The sequence below is a fragment of the Pongo pygmaeus genome, chromosome X, assembly GCF_028885625.2.
Source record: "Pongo pygmaeus isolate AG05252 chromosome X, NHGRI_mPonPyg2-v2.0_pri, whole genome shotgun sequence".
NCBI classification, from domain to species: domain Eukaryota; kingdom Metazoa; phylum Chordata; class Mammalia; order Primates; family Hominidae; genus Pongo; species Pongo pygmaeus.
This window is the reverse complement of record NC_072396.2, coordinates 145358451-145373149: the sequence shown is the minus strand read 5'-3', so window position 1 is coordinate 145373149 and position 14699 is coordinate 145358451.

The following is a 14699-nucleotide window of genomic DNA, read 5'->3' as shown; positions in this document are numbered from 1 at the left end:
TGTCTGTGTATGGAATGTGTATGTGTGTGTGTATGGAATGTGTGTGTGTGCAATGTGTCTGTGTGTGTATGGAATGTGTCTGTGGTGTGTAAGGAATGTGTGTGTATATGGAATGTGTGTGTATGGAATGTGTGTGTGTGTATGGAATGTGTGTGTGTATGGAATGTGAGGGTGTGTGTATGTATGGAATATGTCTCTGTGTGTATGGAGTGTGTGTGTGTGTGTGTGTGTAATGTGTGTATGTGTATGGAATGTGTCTGTGTGTGTGTATGGAATGTGTGTATGGAATGTGTGTCTGTGTATGGAATGTGTGTGTGTGGAATGCCTGTGTGTATGGAATGTGTGTGTGTGCGTGCAAGGAATGTATCTGTGTGTGTTTATGGAATCTGTGTGTGATTATGGAATATGTCTGTGTGTGTGTGTATGGAATGTGTGTGTATGGAATATGTCTCTGTGTATGGAATGTGTCTGTGTGTGTATGGAATGTGTGTGTGTATGGACTATGTGTGTGTGTATGCAATGTGTGTGTGTGTGTATGGAATATGCCTCTGTGTGTGTATGGAATGTGTGTGCGTATAGAATGTGTGTATGTGTATGGAATGTGTCTGTGTGTGTATGAAATGTGTGTGTGTATGGAATGTGTGTGTGTGTATGGAATGTGTCTGTGTGTGTGTATGTAAGGTGTGTGTGTATGGAATGTGTGTGTGTGCATATGGAATGTGTGTGTGTATGGCATGTGTGTCTGTGTATGTGTATGGAATGTGTGTGTGCATGGAATGTGTCTGTGTGTGTATGGAATGTCTGTGTGTGTGTATGGAATGTGTGTGCGTGTATGGAATATCTGTGTGTGTGTGTGGAATGTGTGTGCGTGTATGGAATGTCTGTGTGTGTGTATGGAATGTATCTGTGTATGTGTATGGAATGTCCGTGTGATTATGGAATATGTCTGCGTGTGTGTGTATGGAATGTGTGTCTGTGTGTATGAAATGTGTCTCTGTGTGTATGGAATGCGTGTGTGTATGGAATGTGTCTGTGTGTGTATGGAATGTATGTATGTATGGAATGTGTCTGTGTGTGTGTGTGTATGGAATGTGTCTGTGTATGTGTATGGAATGTGTGTGTGTGTGTATGGAATGTGTATGTGTATGTATACGGAATGTGTCTGTGTGTATGGAATGTGTGTTTGTGTGTATGGAATGTGTGTTTATGTGTATGGAATGTGTCTCCATGTATTGTATGTGTTTGTGTGTATGTGTATGGAATCTGTGTGTGTATGGAATGTGTGTGTGTATATAATGTGTTTCTGTATGTCTATGGAATATGTGGGTGTGTGTAAGGAATGTGTCTCTGTGTGTATGGAATGTGTGTGTATGGAATGTGTGAGTTTGTATGGAATGTGTGTGTGTGAATGGAATCTGTGTGTGTCTGTATATGGAATGTGTGTGTTTGTGGAATGTGTCTGTGTGTGTATGGAATGTCTGTGTGTGTGTATGGAATGTGTGTGTGTATGGAATGTCTGTGTGTGTGTATGGAATGTGTGTGTGTGTATGGAATGTATCTGTGTATGTGTACGGAATGAATGTGTGATTATGGAATATGTCTATGTGTGTGTATGGAATGTGTGTCTCTGTGTATGGAATGTGTCTGTGTATGGAATGTGCGTGTGTGTATGGAATGTGCGTGTGTATGGAATGTGTGCGTATGGAATGTGTCTGTGTATGTGTATGGAATGTTTTTGTGTGTATGGAACGTGTGTGCATGTGTATGGAATGTGTCTGTGCATGGAGTGTGTCTCCGTGTATGGTATGTGTTTGTGTGTATGTGTATAGAATGTGTGTGTGTGTGTGGAATGTGTGTGTGTATGGAATGTGTTTCTGTATGTGTATGGAATGTGTGGGTGTGTGTATGGAATGTGTGGGTGTATGGAATGTGTGTGTATGGAATGTGTCTGTGTGTGTAATGTGTCTGTATGGAATGTGTGGTGTGTAAGGAATGTGTGTGTATATGGAATGTGTGTGCGTATGGAATGTGTGTGTGTATGGAATGTGTGTGTGTGTGTAGGTATGGAATATGTCTCTATGTGTGTATGGAATGTGTGCATGTGTATGGAATGTGTCTGTGTGTGTGTATGGAATGTGTGTCTGTGTATGTGTATGGAATGTGTGTGTATGGAATGCCTCTGCGTATGGAATGTGTGTGTGCATGGAATGTATCTGTGTGTGTGTATGAAATGTGTGGGTGATTATGGAATATGTCTGTGTGTGTGTGTGTATGGAATGCGTGTGTATGGATTATGTCTGTGTGTATGGAATGTGTGTCTGTGTGTATGGAATGTGTCTGTGTATGTGTATGGAATGTGTGTGTCTGTGTGTGTATGGAATGTGTCTGTCTTTGTGTACGGAATGTGTTTATGTGTATGGAATGTGCGTGTGTGTGTACGGAATGTGTCTGTGTATGTGTATGGAATGTGTGTGTCTGTGTGTGTATGGAATGTGTCTGTCTTTGTGTATGGAATGTGCCTGTGTATGGAATGTGTCTCCGTGTATGGTATGTGTTTGTGTGCATGTGTATAGAATGTGTGTGTGTGGAATGTGTGTGTGTATGGAATGTGTGTCTGTGTGTATGGAATGTGTCTGTGTATGTGTATGGAATGTGCGTGTGTGTGTGTATGGAATGTGTTTATGTGTACGGAATGTGTGTGTGTATGGAATGTGTCTGTGTATGGAATGTGTCTCCGTGTATGGTATGTGTTTGTGTGCATGTGTATAGAATGTGTGTGTGTGGAATGTGTGTGTGTATGGAATGTGTTTCTGTATGTGTATGGAATGTGTCTGTTTGTTAAAGGAATGTGTGTGTGTGTGTATGGAATGTGTCTCTGTGTGTATGGAATGTGTGTGTGTATGGAATGTGTGTGTGTATGGAATGTGTGTCTGTGTATAGAATGTGTCTCTGTGTATGTGTATGGAATGTGTGTGTGTGTATGGAATGTGTCTGTTTATGGAATGTGTCTCTGTGTATTGTATGTGTTTGTGTGTATGTGTATACAATGTGTGTGTGTATGGCATGTGTGTGTATGGAATGTTTGTGTGTATGGAATGTGTTTCTGTATGTATATGGAATGTGTCTGTGTGTTTAAGGAATGTGTGGGTGTGTGTGTATGGAACGTGTCTCTGTGTGTATGGAATGTGTGTGAATGGAATGTGTGTGTGTGTGTACGGAATGTGTGTGTGTGTATGGAATGTGTCTATGTGAGTATGGAATGTGTTTCTGTATGTGTATGGAATGTGTCTGTGTGTGTGTAAGCAATGTGTGTGTGTATGGAATGTCTGTGTATGGAATGTTTGTGTATGGAACGTGTCTGTGTGTGTGTATGGAATGTGTGTGTGTATGGAATGTGTGTGTATGGAGTGTGTGTGTGTGTATGGAATGTGTGTGTGTGTATGAAATGTATGTGTATGGAATGTGTTTCTGTGTGTGTATGGAATGCGTGTATGGAATGTGTGTGTATGGAATGTGTGTGTATGCAATGTGTCTGTGTGTGTGTATGGAATGTGTGTCTGTGTATGGAATGTGTCTGTGTATGGAATGTGTGTGTGTGTGTGTGTATGGAGTGTGTGTGTGTGTGTGTGTGTATGGAATGTGTCTGTGTATGTGTATGGAATGTGTGTGTGTGTGCATATGGAATGTGTGTCTGTGTGTGTATGGAATGTGTGTGTGTATGGAATGTGTGTCTGTGTGTGTGTATGGAATGTGTGTATATGGAATGTGTGTGTGTATGTGTATGGAATGTGTGTCTGTGTGTGTGTATGGAATGTGTGTGTGTGTATGGAATGTGTGTCTGTGTATGTGTATGGAATGTGTGTCTGTGTGTGTGTATGGAATGTGTATGTGTGTATTGAATGTGTGTGTGTGTTGGTATGGAATGTGTATGGAATGTGTGTGTGTATGTGTATGGAATGTGTGTGTGTGTGTATGGAATGTGTGTGTGTGTGTGTGGAATGTGTGTCTGTGTATGTGTATGGAATGTGTGTGTGTATGGAATGTGTGTCTGTGTATGTGTATGGAATGTGTGTGTTTGTGTATGGAATGTGTATGTTTGTATTGAATGTGTGTGTGTGTTGGTATGGAATGTGTATGGAATGTGTGTGTGTATGTGTATGGAATGTGTGTGTGTGTGTATGGAATGTGTGTGTGTGTGTGTGGAATGTGTGTCTGTGTATGTGTATGGAATGTGTGTGTGTATGGAATGTGTGTCTGTGTATGTGTATGGAATGTGTGTGTTTGTGTATGGAATGTGTGTGTGTGTATGGAATGTGTGTGTGTCGAATATGTGTCTGTGTGTACGGAATGTGTGTGTTTATGTAATGTGTGTCTGCGTGTATGGAATGTGTGTATGGAATGTGTGTATGGAATGTGTCTGTGTGTGTGTATGGAATGTGTCTGTGTATGTGTATGGAATGTGTGTGTGTGTGTGTATGGAATGTGTCTATGTGTATGGAATGTGTGTGTGTATGGAATGTGTCTGTGTATGGAATGTGTCTCTGTGTATGGTATGTGTTTGTGTGTATGTGTATACAATGTGTGTATGGAATGTGTGTTTGTATGGAATGTGTTTCTGTATGTATATGGAATGTGTCTGTGTGTTTGTTTAAGGAATGTGTGGGTGTGTATGGAATGTGTCTCTGTGTGTATGCAATGTGTGTGTGTATGGAATGTGTGTGTGTATGGAATGTGTGCATGTGAATGGAATGTGTATGTATCTGTGTACGGAATGTGTGTTTGTGTATGGAATGTGTTTCTGTATGTGTACGGAATGTGTCTGTGTGTGTGTAAGCAATGTGTGTGTGTATGGAATGTGTGTGTGTACGGAATGTTTGTGTATGGAGTGTGTGTGTGTATGGAATGTGTCTCTGTGTGTGTATGGAATGTGTGTGTGTGTATGGGATGTGTGTGTGTGTGTATGTATGTATGGAATATGCCTCTGTGTGTGTATGGAATGTGTGTGTGTGTGTGTGTGGAATGTGTGTATGTGTATGGAATGTGTGTGTATGGAATGTGTGTGCACGTATGGAATGTGTCTGTGTGTATGTATAGAATGTGTGTCTGTGTATGTGTATGGAATGTGTGTGTGTATGGAATGTGTGCCAATGTGTGTGTATGGAATGTGTGTCTGTGTATGTGTATGGAATGTGTGTGTGTATGGAATGTGTGTCTGTGTGTATGGAATGTGTGTGTGTGCATGGAATGTGCGTATGTGTGTATGGAGTGTGTGTGTATGGAATGTGTGTCTGTGTGTATGGAATGTGTGTGTATGGAATGTGTGTGTGTGTGCGTGTATGGAATGTGTGTCTGTGTGTATAGAATGTGTGTGTATGGAATGTGTGTGTATGGAGTGTGTGTGTGTGCGTGTATGGAATGTGTGTGTATGTGTATGGAATGTGTGTGTGTATGGAATGTGTCTGTGTCTACGTATGGAATGTGTGTATCATGGAACTAGCAGAGATCTTATTGTATGACTTTCTGTAAGGTGAGGTGAGTACTGGTGTATATCTGCACATTGCAAAGTTGTTCTGTATGCTTTCAATCCTTTTATATCTTTTGTGTGTGCTCTGAAGCAAGTCTTGGTGTGAGAGTGTCATGAAGTTTTTTTCTTTCTTTTTTTTTTTGAGATGGAGTTTCCCTCTGTTGCCCAGGCTGGAGTGTAATGGCACAACACTGCAACCTCCGTCTCCCGGGTTCAAGCGATTCTCCTGCCTCAGCCTCCCGAGTAGCTGGGATTACAGGCCTGTGCCACCACGCCTGACTAATTTTGTATTTTTAGTAGAGATGGGGTTTCTCCATGTTGGTCAGGCTGGTCTCAAATTCCCCACCTCAGGTGATCTGCCTGCCTCAGCCTCCCAAAGTCATGGGATTACAAGGCATGAGCCATTGCATTTGTTTTGCCCAGCAAGTTTCTGTGTTGGGGGAAGGTTTGTTGGGTGTGGAGTATTTTCATGAGTTGCGGGGGCGAGTTTTCATTATGCCTGGCTGTTGTGAAGCTAGACTGGGTGACATAAGGCGTGTCTGGTTTTGTGGACTATCATGGGTTTCACGGGGTTGGATTTCATGTTGTGGAGTGAATCTGGGTGATATTTATGTATGTTAAGGGTTTTGTCTGAGTGTTCTCCAGCATGTCAGACTTGTGCTATGAGGCAAGTCTTTGCACTGTAAAAGCAAGAAGGTATTTTATGGAGCTACTCTGGTGCTGGGAGGGTAGATATGTGTGTCATAAGATGATGCCTGTTACTATGTAACACATTCGGGTGATGAATGCTATGTCTGTGAGGTTGTTTTTTTTTTTTTTTTTAACTGCAGGTGCACTGTCCAGCATTTCTCTGTTCTGTGAAGCTAGTCTTTTTCTTCTTGACACCAAAAAGGTGTCTGTGGGGACAGTGTGCATGTTGTGTGATGAATTCATATATTAGAGGGCATGTTTGTTTATTGCGGGTATTAATTCTATGTTATCGGGCCAGTCTAGGTCCTGTGTTATGGGGTGACTCTGGATGTTATGAGGCATACCAGTACACTCTGGGGTTTTCTGAACTTTGTCCATTATTTCTGTGTGCTGTGTGGAAAGTCTTGATGTTGTGAAAGCAAAAAGATGCTTTTTGTGGCCAGTCTGTAAGTTGTGAGAAGTCTCTTGGCTGTGGGCCATCACTATGTATTGTAGGACAGTGGGTTGTCAGGCAAGTCTGATTGTTGGAAGGTGTTTGAGTGATATGTGATGTTTCTGGTTATGTGGGGCACGTCTGGGTGCTTTGGGGTAGGTCTAGGTATTTTGGGGGTAAATCTAGCTGTCACAGGCGAACCTGAGTGCTATGAGGCAAGTGTAAGTGTTATAGGGCATGTCTGTTATTTATGTGTTTTTTTCTGTATGTTATCTAACATTTCTATGTGGTCTAAGGCATGTCTTAATGTTATTGAGGCAAGTAAGTATAGAGTCAGTCTATGTTATTTGGATGGTTTGTGTACTATGGAGCACGCCATGTGAGGTAAGGCAGGGGTCCCCAACCCCTGGGCCACGGACCAGTACCACTCCATGGCCTGCTAGGAACCAGGCCACACAGCAGGAGGCGAGCAGTGAGTGAGCAAGCATTACCACCAGAGCTCTGCCTCCTGTCAGATCAGCTACAGCATTAGATTCTCATAAGAGTGTGAACCCTATTGTGAACCGTGCATGAGAGGGATCAAGGTTGTGCACTCCTTATGAGAATCTAATGCCTGATGATCTGAGGCAGAACAGTTTCATCCTCAAACCACTCCTCCCACCTCACCCCCAGTCCGTGGAAAAACTGTCTTCCACAAAAGTGGTCCCTGGTGCCAAACAGGTTGGGGACTGCTGGTGTAAGGCATGCTCTGGTGTTGCAAGGCATGTATTCTTGTTGTGGTGCATTCTGGAGTTTTGCAGGGCCATTCTGGGTGTTGTGTGGCAAATCTAGGTATTACAGGCACATATCTTAGTGCTGCAGGACTTGGTTGTGTATTTTCCAGCATCTGTGTGTGTTCTTAAGAAATTGTCAGTGTTGTGGAGACAAGCAAACATTTTGGGGGTCTTTCTATGTATTGTGTGGATAGTCTTGTCTAGTTGTTATGGGACAAATCAGACTATTGCAGGTCAAGTCTGGCTATTGTGACGTAAGTCTGGTGACATGGGGCAATTAGGGTTAGGTGGGGGTAGATCTGGATGTGATGTGTTAGCCTGAGTGTCTCAGGGTGAGTCCCTGGGTCGGTGTGCTGCAGTGAGATTGTGTGTTATGAAGTGACTTTGGGTGTTGTAGGGCATGTCTGTGCATCGTGGGGTTTTATGCATGTTTTGCTCAGCACTCCTGTGTGTTCTCAGCTAAGTGTTGGTGTTATGAAATAAAAAACCTATTTTTCAGGACCAGTCTTTGTTGTCTGGAAATTATATGTATGATGGGAAACGTCCATGTATTTTGGGGAAGGCCTGGGTGTCATGGGATAAGTTCAGTTGTCCCCAAAATATACGGACATGTCCGATAATACATATAATGTTGTGATTCTGTGTGGCTTGGAGAAGTTGGCATGTGTTACAGCAAGTCTTAGTATTGTGAATCATATCTGTAATTGTAGGGAGTGTCTTTATTGTCCAGCGATTCTATGCACAGGGAGGTAAGTGTTGGTGTTATGGAGCAAGAAAGTGTTTTGTGGGATTAGTCGTTATGTTGTAGGAAGGATTTGTATATGTAAGGTTATGTCCATATACTGTGGCTCCTATTTGGGTGTTCTGGAGCTAGTCTGGGTTCTGGGGGGCCATTCTAGGTGAGGCATAATGTATCTCTATGTTTCAGATGAGTCTCAGTGTTACAGGACAAGGCTAGTTGAAGTGGGGTATGTCCAGGCCTTGTTGAGTCTATGTGTATTTTTGAGCATTTCTTCTGATTTTAAACTAAGTTTTGAAGAGACAAGGAAGTGTTTTATGGAGACAGTTTGTGTGTTAAAGTTAGAGCCTGTGTAGTTCCATGTATTGTAAGGCATGTCCATGCATTGTGGTTCTATTCACGCATTGTGGAGCATGTCCATGGGTTGGCAGACTAATCTGGGATATGAGTCTTTTTTTTTTTTTTTTTTTTTTTGAGACAGAGTCTCGCTCTGTCGCCCAGGCTGGCGTGCAATGGCGCGGTCTTGGCTCACCGCAACCTCCGCCTCCCAGGTTCAAGCGATTCTCCTGCCTCAACCTCCTGAGTACTGGGATTACAGGTGCCCACCACCATGCCCGGCTAATTTTTGTATTTTTAGTAGAGTCAGGGTTTCGCCATGTTAGCCAGGCTGGTCTCAAACTCCTAACCTCATGATCCGCCTACCTTGGCCTCCCAAAGTGCGGGGATTACAGGCGTGAGCCACCACGCCTGGCCTGGGATGTGAGTCTTTAAGATGTAAAATGGATCTGGATGTTTCTGGGCGAGTCTAGGTCTTGTCCAGGAAGTCTGTGTGTTGCAGAACATATCTGTACATTGTGTTTCTCTGTATGTGGACCATCCTTTGTGGGATGTGCTGCTGTGAGGGAAGTCGTGGCAGGAAGAGGCTATTTTGCGTGGCCAGTCTGTGTGTTAAAAGGAGAGACTGAGGCCAGGCGCAGTGGCTCACGCCCATAATTCCAGCACTTTGGGAGGCTGAGGCAGGTGGATTAGCTGAGGTCAGGAGTTCGAGACAAGCTTGGCCAAAATGAAACCTAGTCTCTACTAAAAATACAAAAATTAGCTGAGCGTGGTGGTGCACACCTGTAGTCCCAGCTACTGGGGAGGCTGCAGCAGAAGAATCGCTAGAACCTGGGAGACAGAGGTTGCAATGATCTGAGATCACGCCACTGCACTCCAGCCTGGGCAACAGAGTAAGACTCCGTCTCAAAGAAAAAAAAAAAGGAGTGACCGTTTATCGGGTATTGCCATGTGTTTTGGGTCACGTCTGGATGATATGGGGTGTGTCGGTGTGTTGTAGAGCAAGTCTGTGTGTTATGGAGTATATATGTGCATTTTGAAATATTTTAATTTGTGTTGTCAAACGAGTTTGTATTTTATGAAGCACATCTTAGTGTTGTATAGGCAAGACAGTATTTTGCTGGACCAGTATTTATGTCATGGGGATAATGTATGTGTTATGGTGCATGTCCCGCTTTCTTGTCTGTTAATTGTAGTCAAGCTTATGTGGTGTGATGCTGTTCTGCATACTGGAGAAGTCTATGGCTTGTGGATTGTTTCTAGAGATTTTGAAGTGAGTTCCTTGTGTTGTGGAGCCAATGTGGTGTTCTGGGGTAAGTATGTGTATTGTAGAGCATATATGTGTATGATAGAGTGCATTTGCTTAAACTGAGATGAGTCTTTTCATGAATGAGTTTCTGTTTGTTGGGTATGTTGTGCATTGTAGTGTGTCTAGCTGTTGTGTGATAAGTCTAGGTGTTATGCAGAAACTCTATATGATAGATGCTTCTAGGCGTTACAGAATAGGTACAGTCAGGCTGGGCGCGGTGGCTTATGCCTGTAATCCCAGCACTTTGGGAGACAGAGATGGGTGGATCACCTGAGGTCAGGAGTTCGAGACCAGCCTGGCCAACATGGCAAAACCCCATCTCTACTAAAAGTACAAAAATTAGCCACGTGTGGTGGCGGGCCTGTGATCCCAGCTAGTCGGGAGGCTGAGGCAGGAGAATTGCTTGAACCCAGGATGCAGAGGTTGCAATGAGCTGAGATCACGCCACTGCACTCCAACCTGGGCAACAAGAGCAAGACTCCATCTCAAATTAAAAAAAAAAAAAAGAATAGGTGCAGTCAATATGGGATGGGTGTTATAGGAAAAGAGTGGTGAGAGTATTCATTGTGATGCGATTCTGTGCTTTATGAGGGATATTCTATGCATTGTGGGTTGATTTGAGTTGTTTTAGATTGAGTCTTACCTTTATGGTCCAATTCCGTGTGGAGTAACGACAACAATGACAACCTGATCAGCTAACACCAATAATGCTGACTCTTTACCAAGCATTGCTCTAAACACTTTACAGGCATTAACTCATTTATTCCCCCCTTTTTGTTTTCTTTGAGATGGAGTTTCACTCTTGTTGCCCAGGCTGGAGTGCAATGGCATGATCTTGGCTCACCACAACCTCTGCCTCCTGGGTTCAAGCGATTCTCCTGCCTTGGCCTCCCAAGTAGCTAGGATTACAGGCGTGCGCCACCACGCCTGGCTAATTTTGTATTTTTAATAGAGACAGGGTTTCTCCATGTTGGTCAGGCTGGTCTCGAACTCCCGACCTCAGCTAATCCACCCATCTCGGCCTCCCAAAGTGCTGGGATTACAGGTGTGAGCCACCACGTCCAGCCCATTTATTTCTCTTAACAGCTATAAGAGATAAGTACCCCTACTACATTATTATTCCTAACAAATAGCTGAGAAAACTGGGGCACAGAGAGTTCAAGAAACCTTTCCAAGGTCACACAACTAGTAAGTGATGCATGTGGGATTGGAACTCAGGCAGTCTGAGACCTGAATATAAGCTTTTAACCATTGTAGAGCAAGTTTTATATCATGTGGGTTGAGACTAGATGAGTTGAGGCTAGTCTTTGTCTTGTGCCAGTCTGGGCGCTATGTGGTATTAGCATTGTGGGCATGGGTTTGCTTTGTGGGAGTCTGGGTGTTTTCGTGCAAGTCTGCATGTTATGGGATGAGTTTGTGTGTCTGTTGTGATATGACGCTGTGCATTTGGGATGGTTTTGTGTTTAGGGGGATATCTCTGCATGGTAGGACTTATCTAGGTATTACAGAGCAAATCTGTGTGGTGTGGGGCCTGGTCATATGTGTGGTAGTGTTCGGTAAGTCAGATTTATGGGCAGCTTAGGCGATGTGGAGCATGTAGTTCTTTATGGGACAAGCATGAGGTAAGTGTAAAATGCGTTGTGGTCAGGGGCGGTCGCTCACGCGTGTAATCTCAGCACTTTGGGAGCCTGAGGCAGGTGGATCACGAGGTCAGGAGATCAAGACCATCCTGGCCAACACGGTGAAACCCTGTCTCTACTAAAAATACAAAAAAATTAGCCAGGCATGGATGCGCCTGTATTCCCAGCTACTTGGGAGGCTGAGGCAGGAGAATTGCTTAAACCTGGGAGGCGGAGGCTGCAGTGAGCCGAGATTGCGCCACTGCACTCCAGCCTGGGCAACAGAGTGAGACACCGTCTCAAAAAAAAAAAAATGTTGTGGAATGGGGGCTCTGTATTATCATGTGATGCTGCCAATTTTAGGAGTATGTATTTAGGAACATGTTTGTGAAGAGCAAGGGTATCCACATGTTGTGAAACAAAAATATATGTGTGATAGCGTGTGTTTGTGTGATGTAGGGCATATCTATGAGGTTAGGATGTGTGTGTGTCTGTGTGTGTATGTTGTGGGCCTGTGCCTTGTGGGGTGAAGCTGGGTATAACACACAGCCTGGCTTCCAGTCTGGGTATTGTGGGATGTGTTATAGAGCAAGCCTGTGCACAAATTTGTTACTTGTGATGCAATTCTGTGTGTTGTGAGTGATGTCTGGTTAGAGTTCTGGTCTGTAGGGTATGTGGGTACTATGGCAGGGTGTCTGTGTGTTGTCGAGTGTTTCTAGATGTTCTAGGGCTAATCTATATATTATATGGTGAGTCTTCTTGTTGTCAGATGATTCTAGATATCTGGGGTAGGCCTTTTTTGTTTTGGTAGTAATGATAGTGATGGTTGTAACATAAATTAACAATTCTAAGAGTCACTATGTGCCAGGCACTGTACTAAGCACTTAACAAATCTTAACGTATTTATTACTCACAACAACTCTTTGAAGTAGGCACTACCGTTATCTTTGTTTTACAGTTGCACAAACTAAAGAACAAAGAAATATACTTACCCAAGGTGATACAGTCAGCAAGGGATGGGACCTTGATTCAAACCCAGTTAGTATGGGTCTAGAGGCCTTGCTGGTAACTATTACATAAGCTGTATTTCTGTTGTTGTAGGCCAGAGTTGTAGCTCAACAGCATGGAAAAGCACGTTTATCCACCATGATGGAAATCTTTACATTGTAGGAGTAATATGTGTGTTGTGTGTCTACCGACTGGGAAATGTTTATGTGTACTGTCGGTTTTGCACTGTAGAGTAAGTCTGTGTTATGATGCAATTCTGTGCATTGTGGAAGCAATCTATGTGTTTACACGCATCACTGTGAATCATAAGGCACATCTAAGTACGGGGGATGTGATTTAGTATGTTACAGAGTAAGTCTGCGCCCTGAAGGGCTTGTCTGTACATTTAGGGTGAGTCTCAGTGCTCGGTAGTGTTTGTGTGAGTTGTGAGGCAAGTATGTATATTGATGGGTGAATCTGTGCATTTTGGTGAATTTCTATGCATGGCTTGTCATCTCCTGTTTTGTAGGCAGCAGCTTGAGCAGTGAAAACGGTCTATGTGCTTTGGGGTAAACCTAAGAGTGACATAGCAAATAGTTTCATATATTTTGGGATACATGTTTGCATTGTACAGGCACTATAAGAAGTGTTTTTTTGTTGTTTGTTTTTTTGTTTGTTTCTTTTTTTTTTTTTAGACGAAGTCTCACTCTGTTGCCCAAGGTGGAGTGCAATGGCACAATCTTGGCTCACTGCAACCTCCACCTCCCAGGTTCAAGTGATTCTCCTGCCTCAGCCTCCTGAGTAGCTGGGACTACAAGCATGTGCCACCATGCCTGGCTAAATTTTTTGTATTTTTAGTAGAGACGGGGTTTCACCATGTTGGACAGGCTGGTCTTGAACTCCTGACCTCGTGATCCGCCCACCTCGGCCTCCCAAAGTGCTGGGATTACAGGCATGAGCCACCACACCTGGCTGTGTTTTTTGTGTGTGAAATAAATCTGTATGGCAAGTATGTGCCTGACATTTCTGAGCACTGTGGGGTTAGTGTTATGCTGTGGGATGTGTTTGTATGCTGTGGGTTGCATCAGTATTGTGGGATGAGTGAGGGTATCCTGGATCACATCTGTGACTGTGCCCAAAAGGGTGGGTCTGAATACCTTAAAGAAAGATTAGGTGTCTCTACAGCCTGAGTGTGTCTGTTGTGGAATAAATCTGTTGTAGAGCCGTTTTTCCTGCTATGATGCCAAGCTGTGCATTGTGAGGTATGTCTATTTATCAGAGTGTGTCTGAGGAGTTTGAGTTGTATTTTGGTGATGCAGGGACACAGCATGCATTGTGTGGTAACTCTGGGGTAAGATCTAGATATTTTAGGGCAAATGAGTGAACTCTGGAGCAAGTATTTGTTTTTTTGTTTGTTTTTGTTGCTGGGTTGTTTTATTTTTATTTTTATTTATTTATTTTTTTTTGAGGCGAGGTTTCACTCTTGTTGCCCAGGCTGGAGTGCAGTGGCACAATCTTGGCTCACTGCAACCTCCGCCTCTTGGGTTCAAGTGATTCTCCTGCCTCAGCCTCTGGAGTAGCTGAGATTACAGGCATGCGCTACCATGCCCGGCTAATTTTGTATTTTTAGTGGAGACGGGGTTTCTCCATGTTGGTGACACTGGTCTCGAACTCCCAATGTCAGGTGATCCGCCTGCCTAGGCCTCCCAAAGTGCTGGGATAACAGGCGTGAGCCACCGCGCCCGGCTGGATCAAGTATTTGTATTGTGTGGTGAGTGTGTCTTTCGTGACATGAATTTGTGCACTGTAGGATAAGTTTGTGTGCTGTGGCACAATCCTGTGCATCAAGGAGTGATATATGTTGTAAGATGTACTGCTGCATGTCTCTGTGGTGGGGTACACTTGTCTGAAAGCTATAGGGAGAGTCTCTGTAGTATGGGTTTAGTCTGTGCTTTGTGGGGTGAGTCTACGTGCTCTGCGGAGTGTCTGTGTAGTGCTGGGCAAGTCTGTGTCCTGATGTGATGGTCTGTGGCCTGTGGTGCTTGTCTGTACACAATGGGGTGAGTCTGTTGTGGGAGAGTCTTTGTGTCATAATGCGGGTCTTCAAGCTGTCTCATGAGTCTATTCTCGGGAAAGTCTGTTTCATTGGCAAGAGTCCCTGTGCTCTACAACGAGTCTATGATCTGTGGTGAGAGTATGTGATATCAGAGGTGTCTGTGTGCCCTGGGGAGAGTCTGTTTGCTGTGGGAAGAAGCTGTACACTCTGGAGAAAGTCTGTTTGCTGTGGGA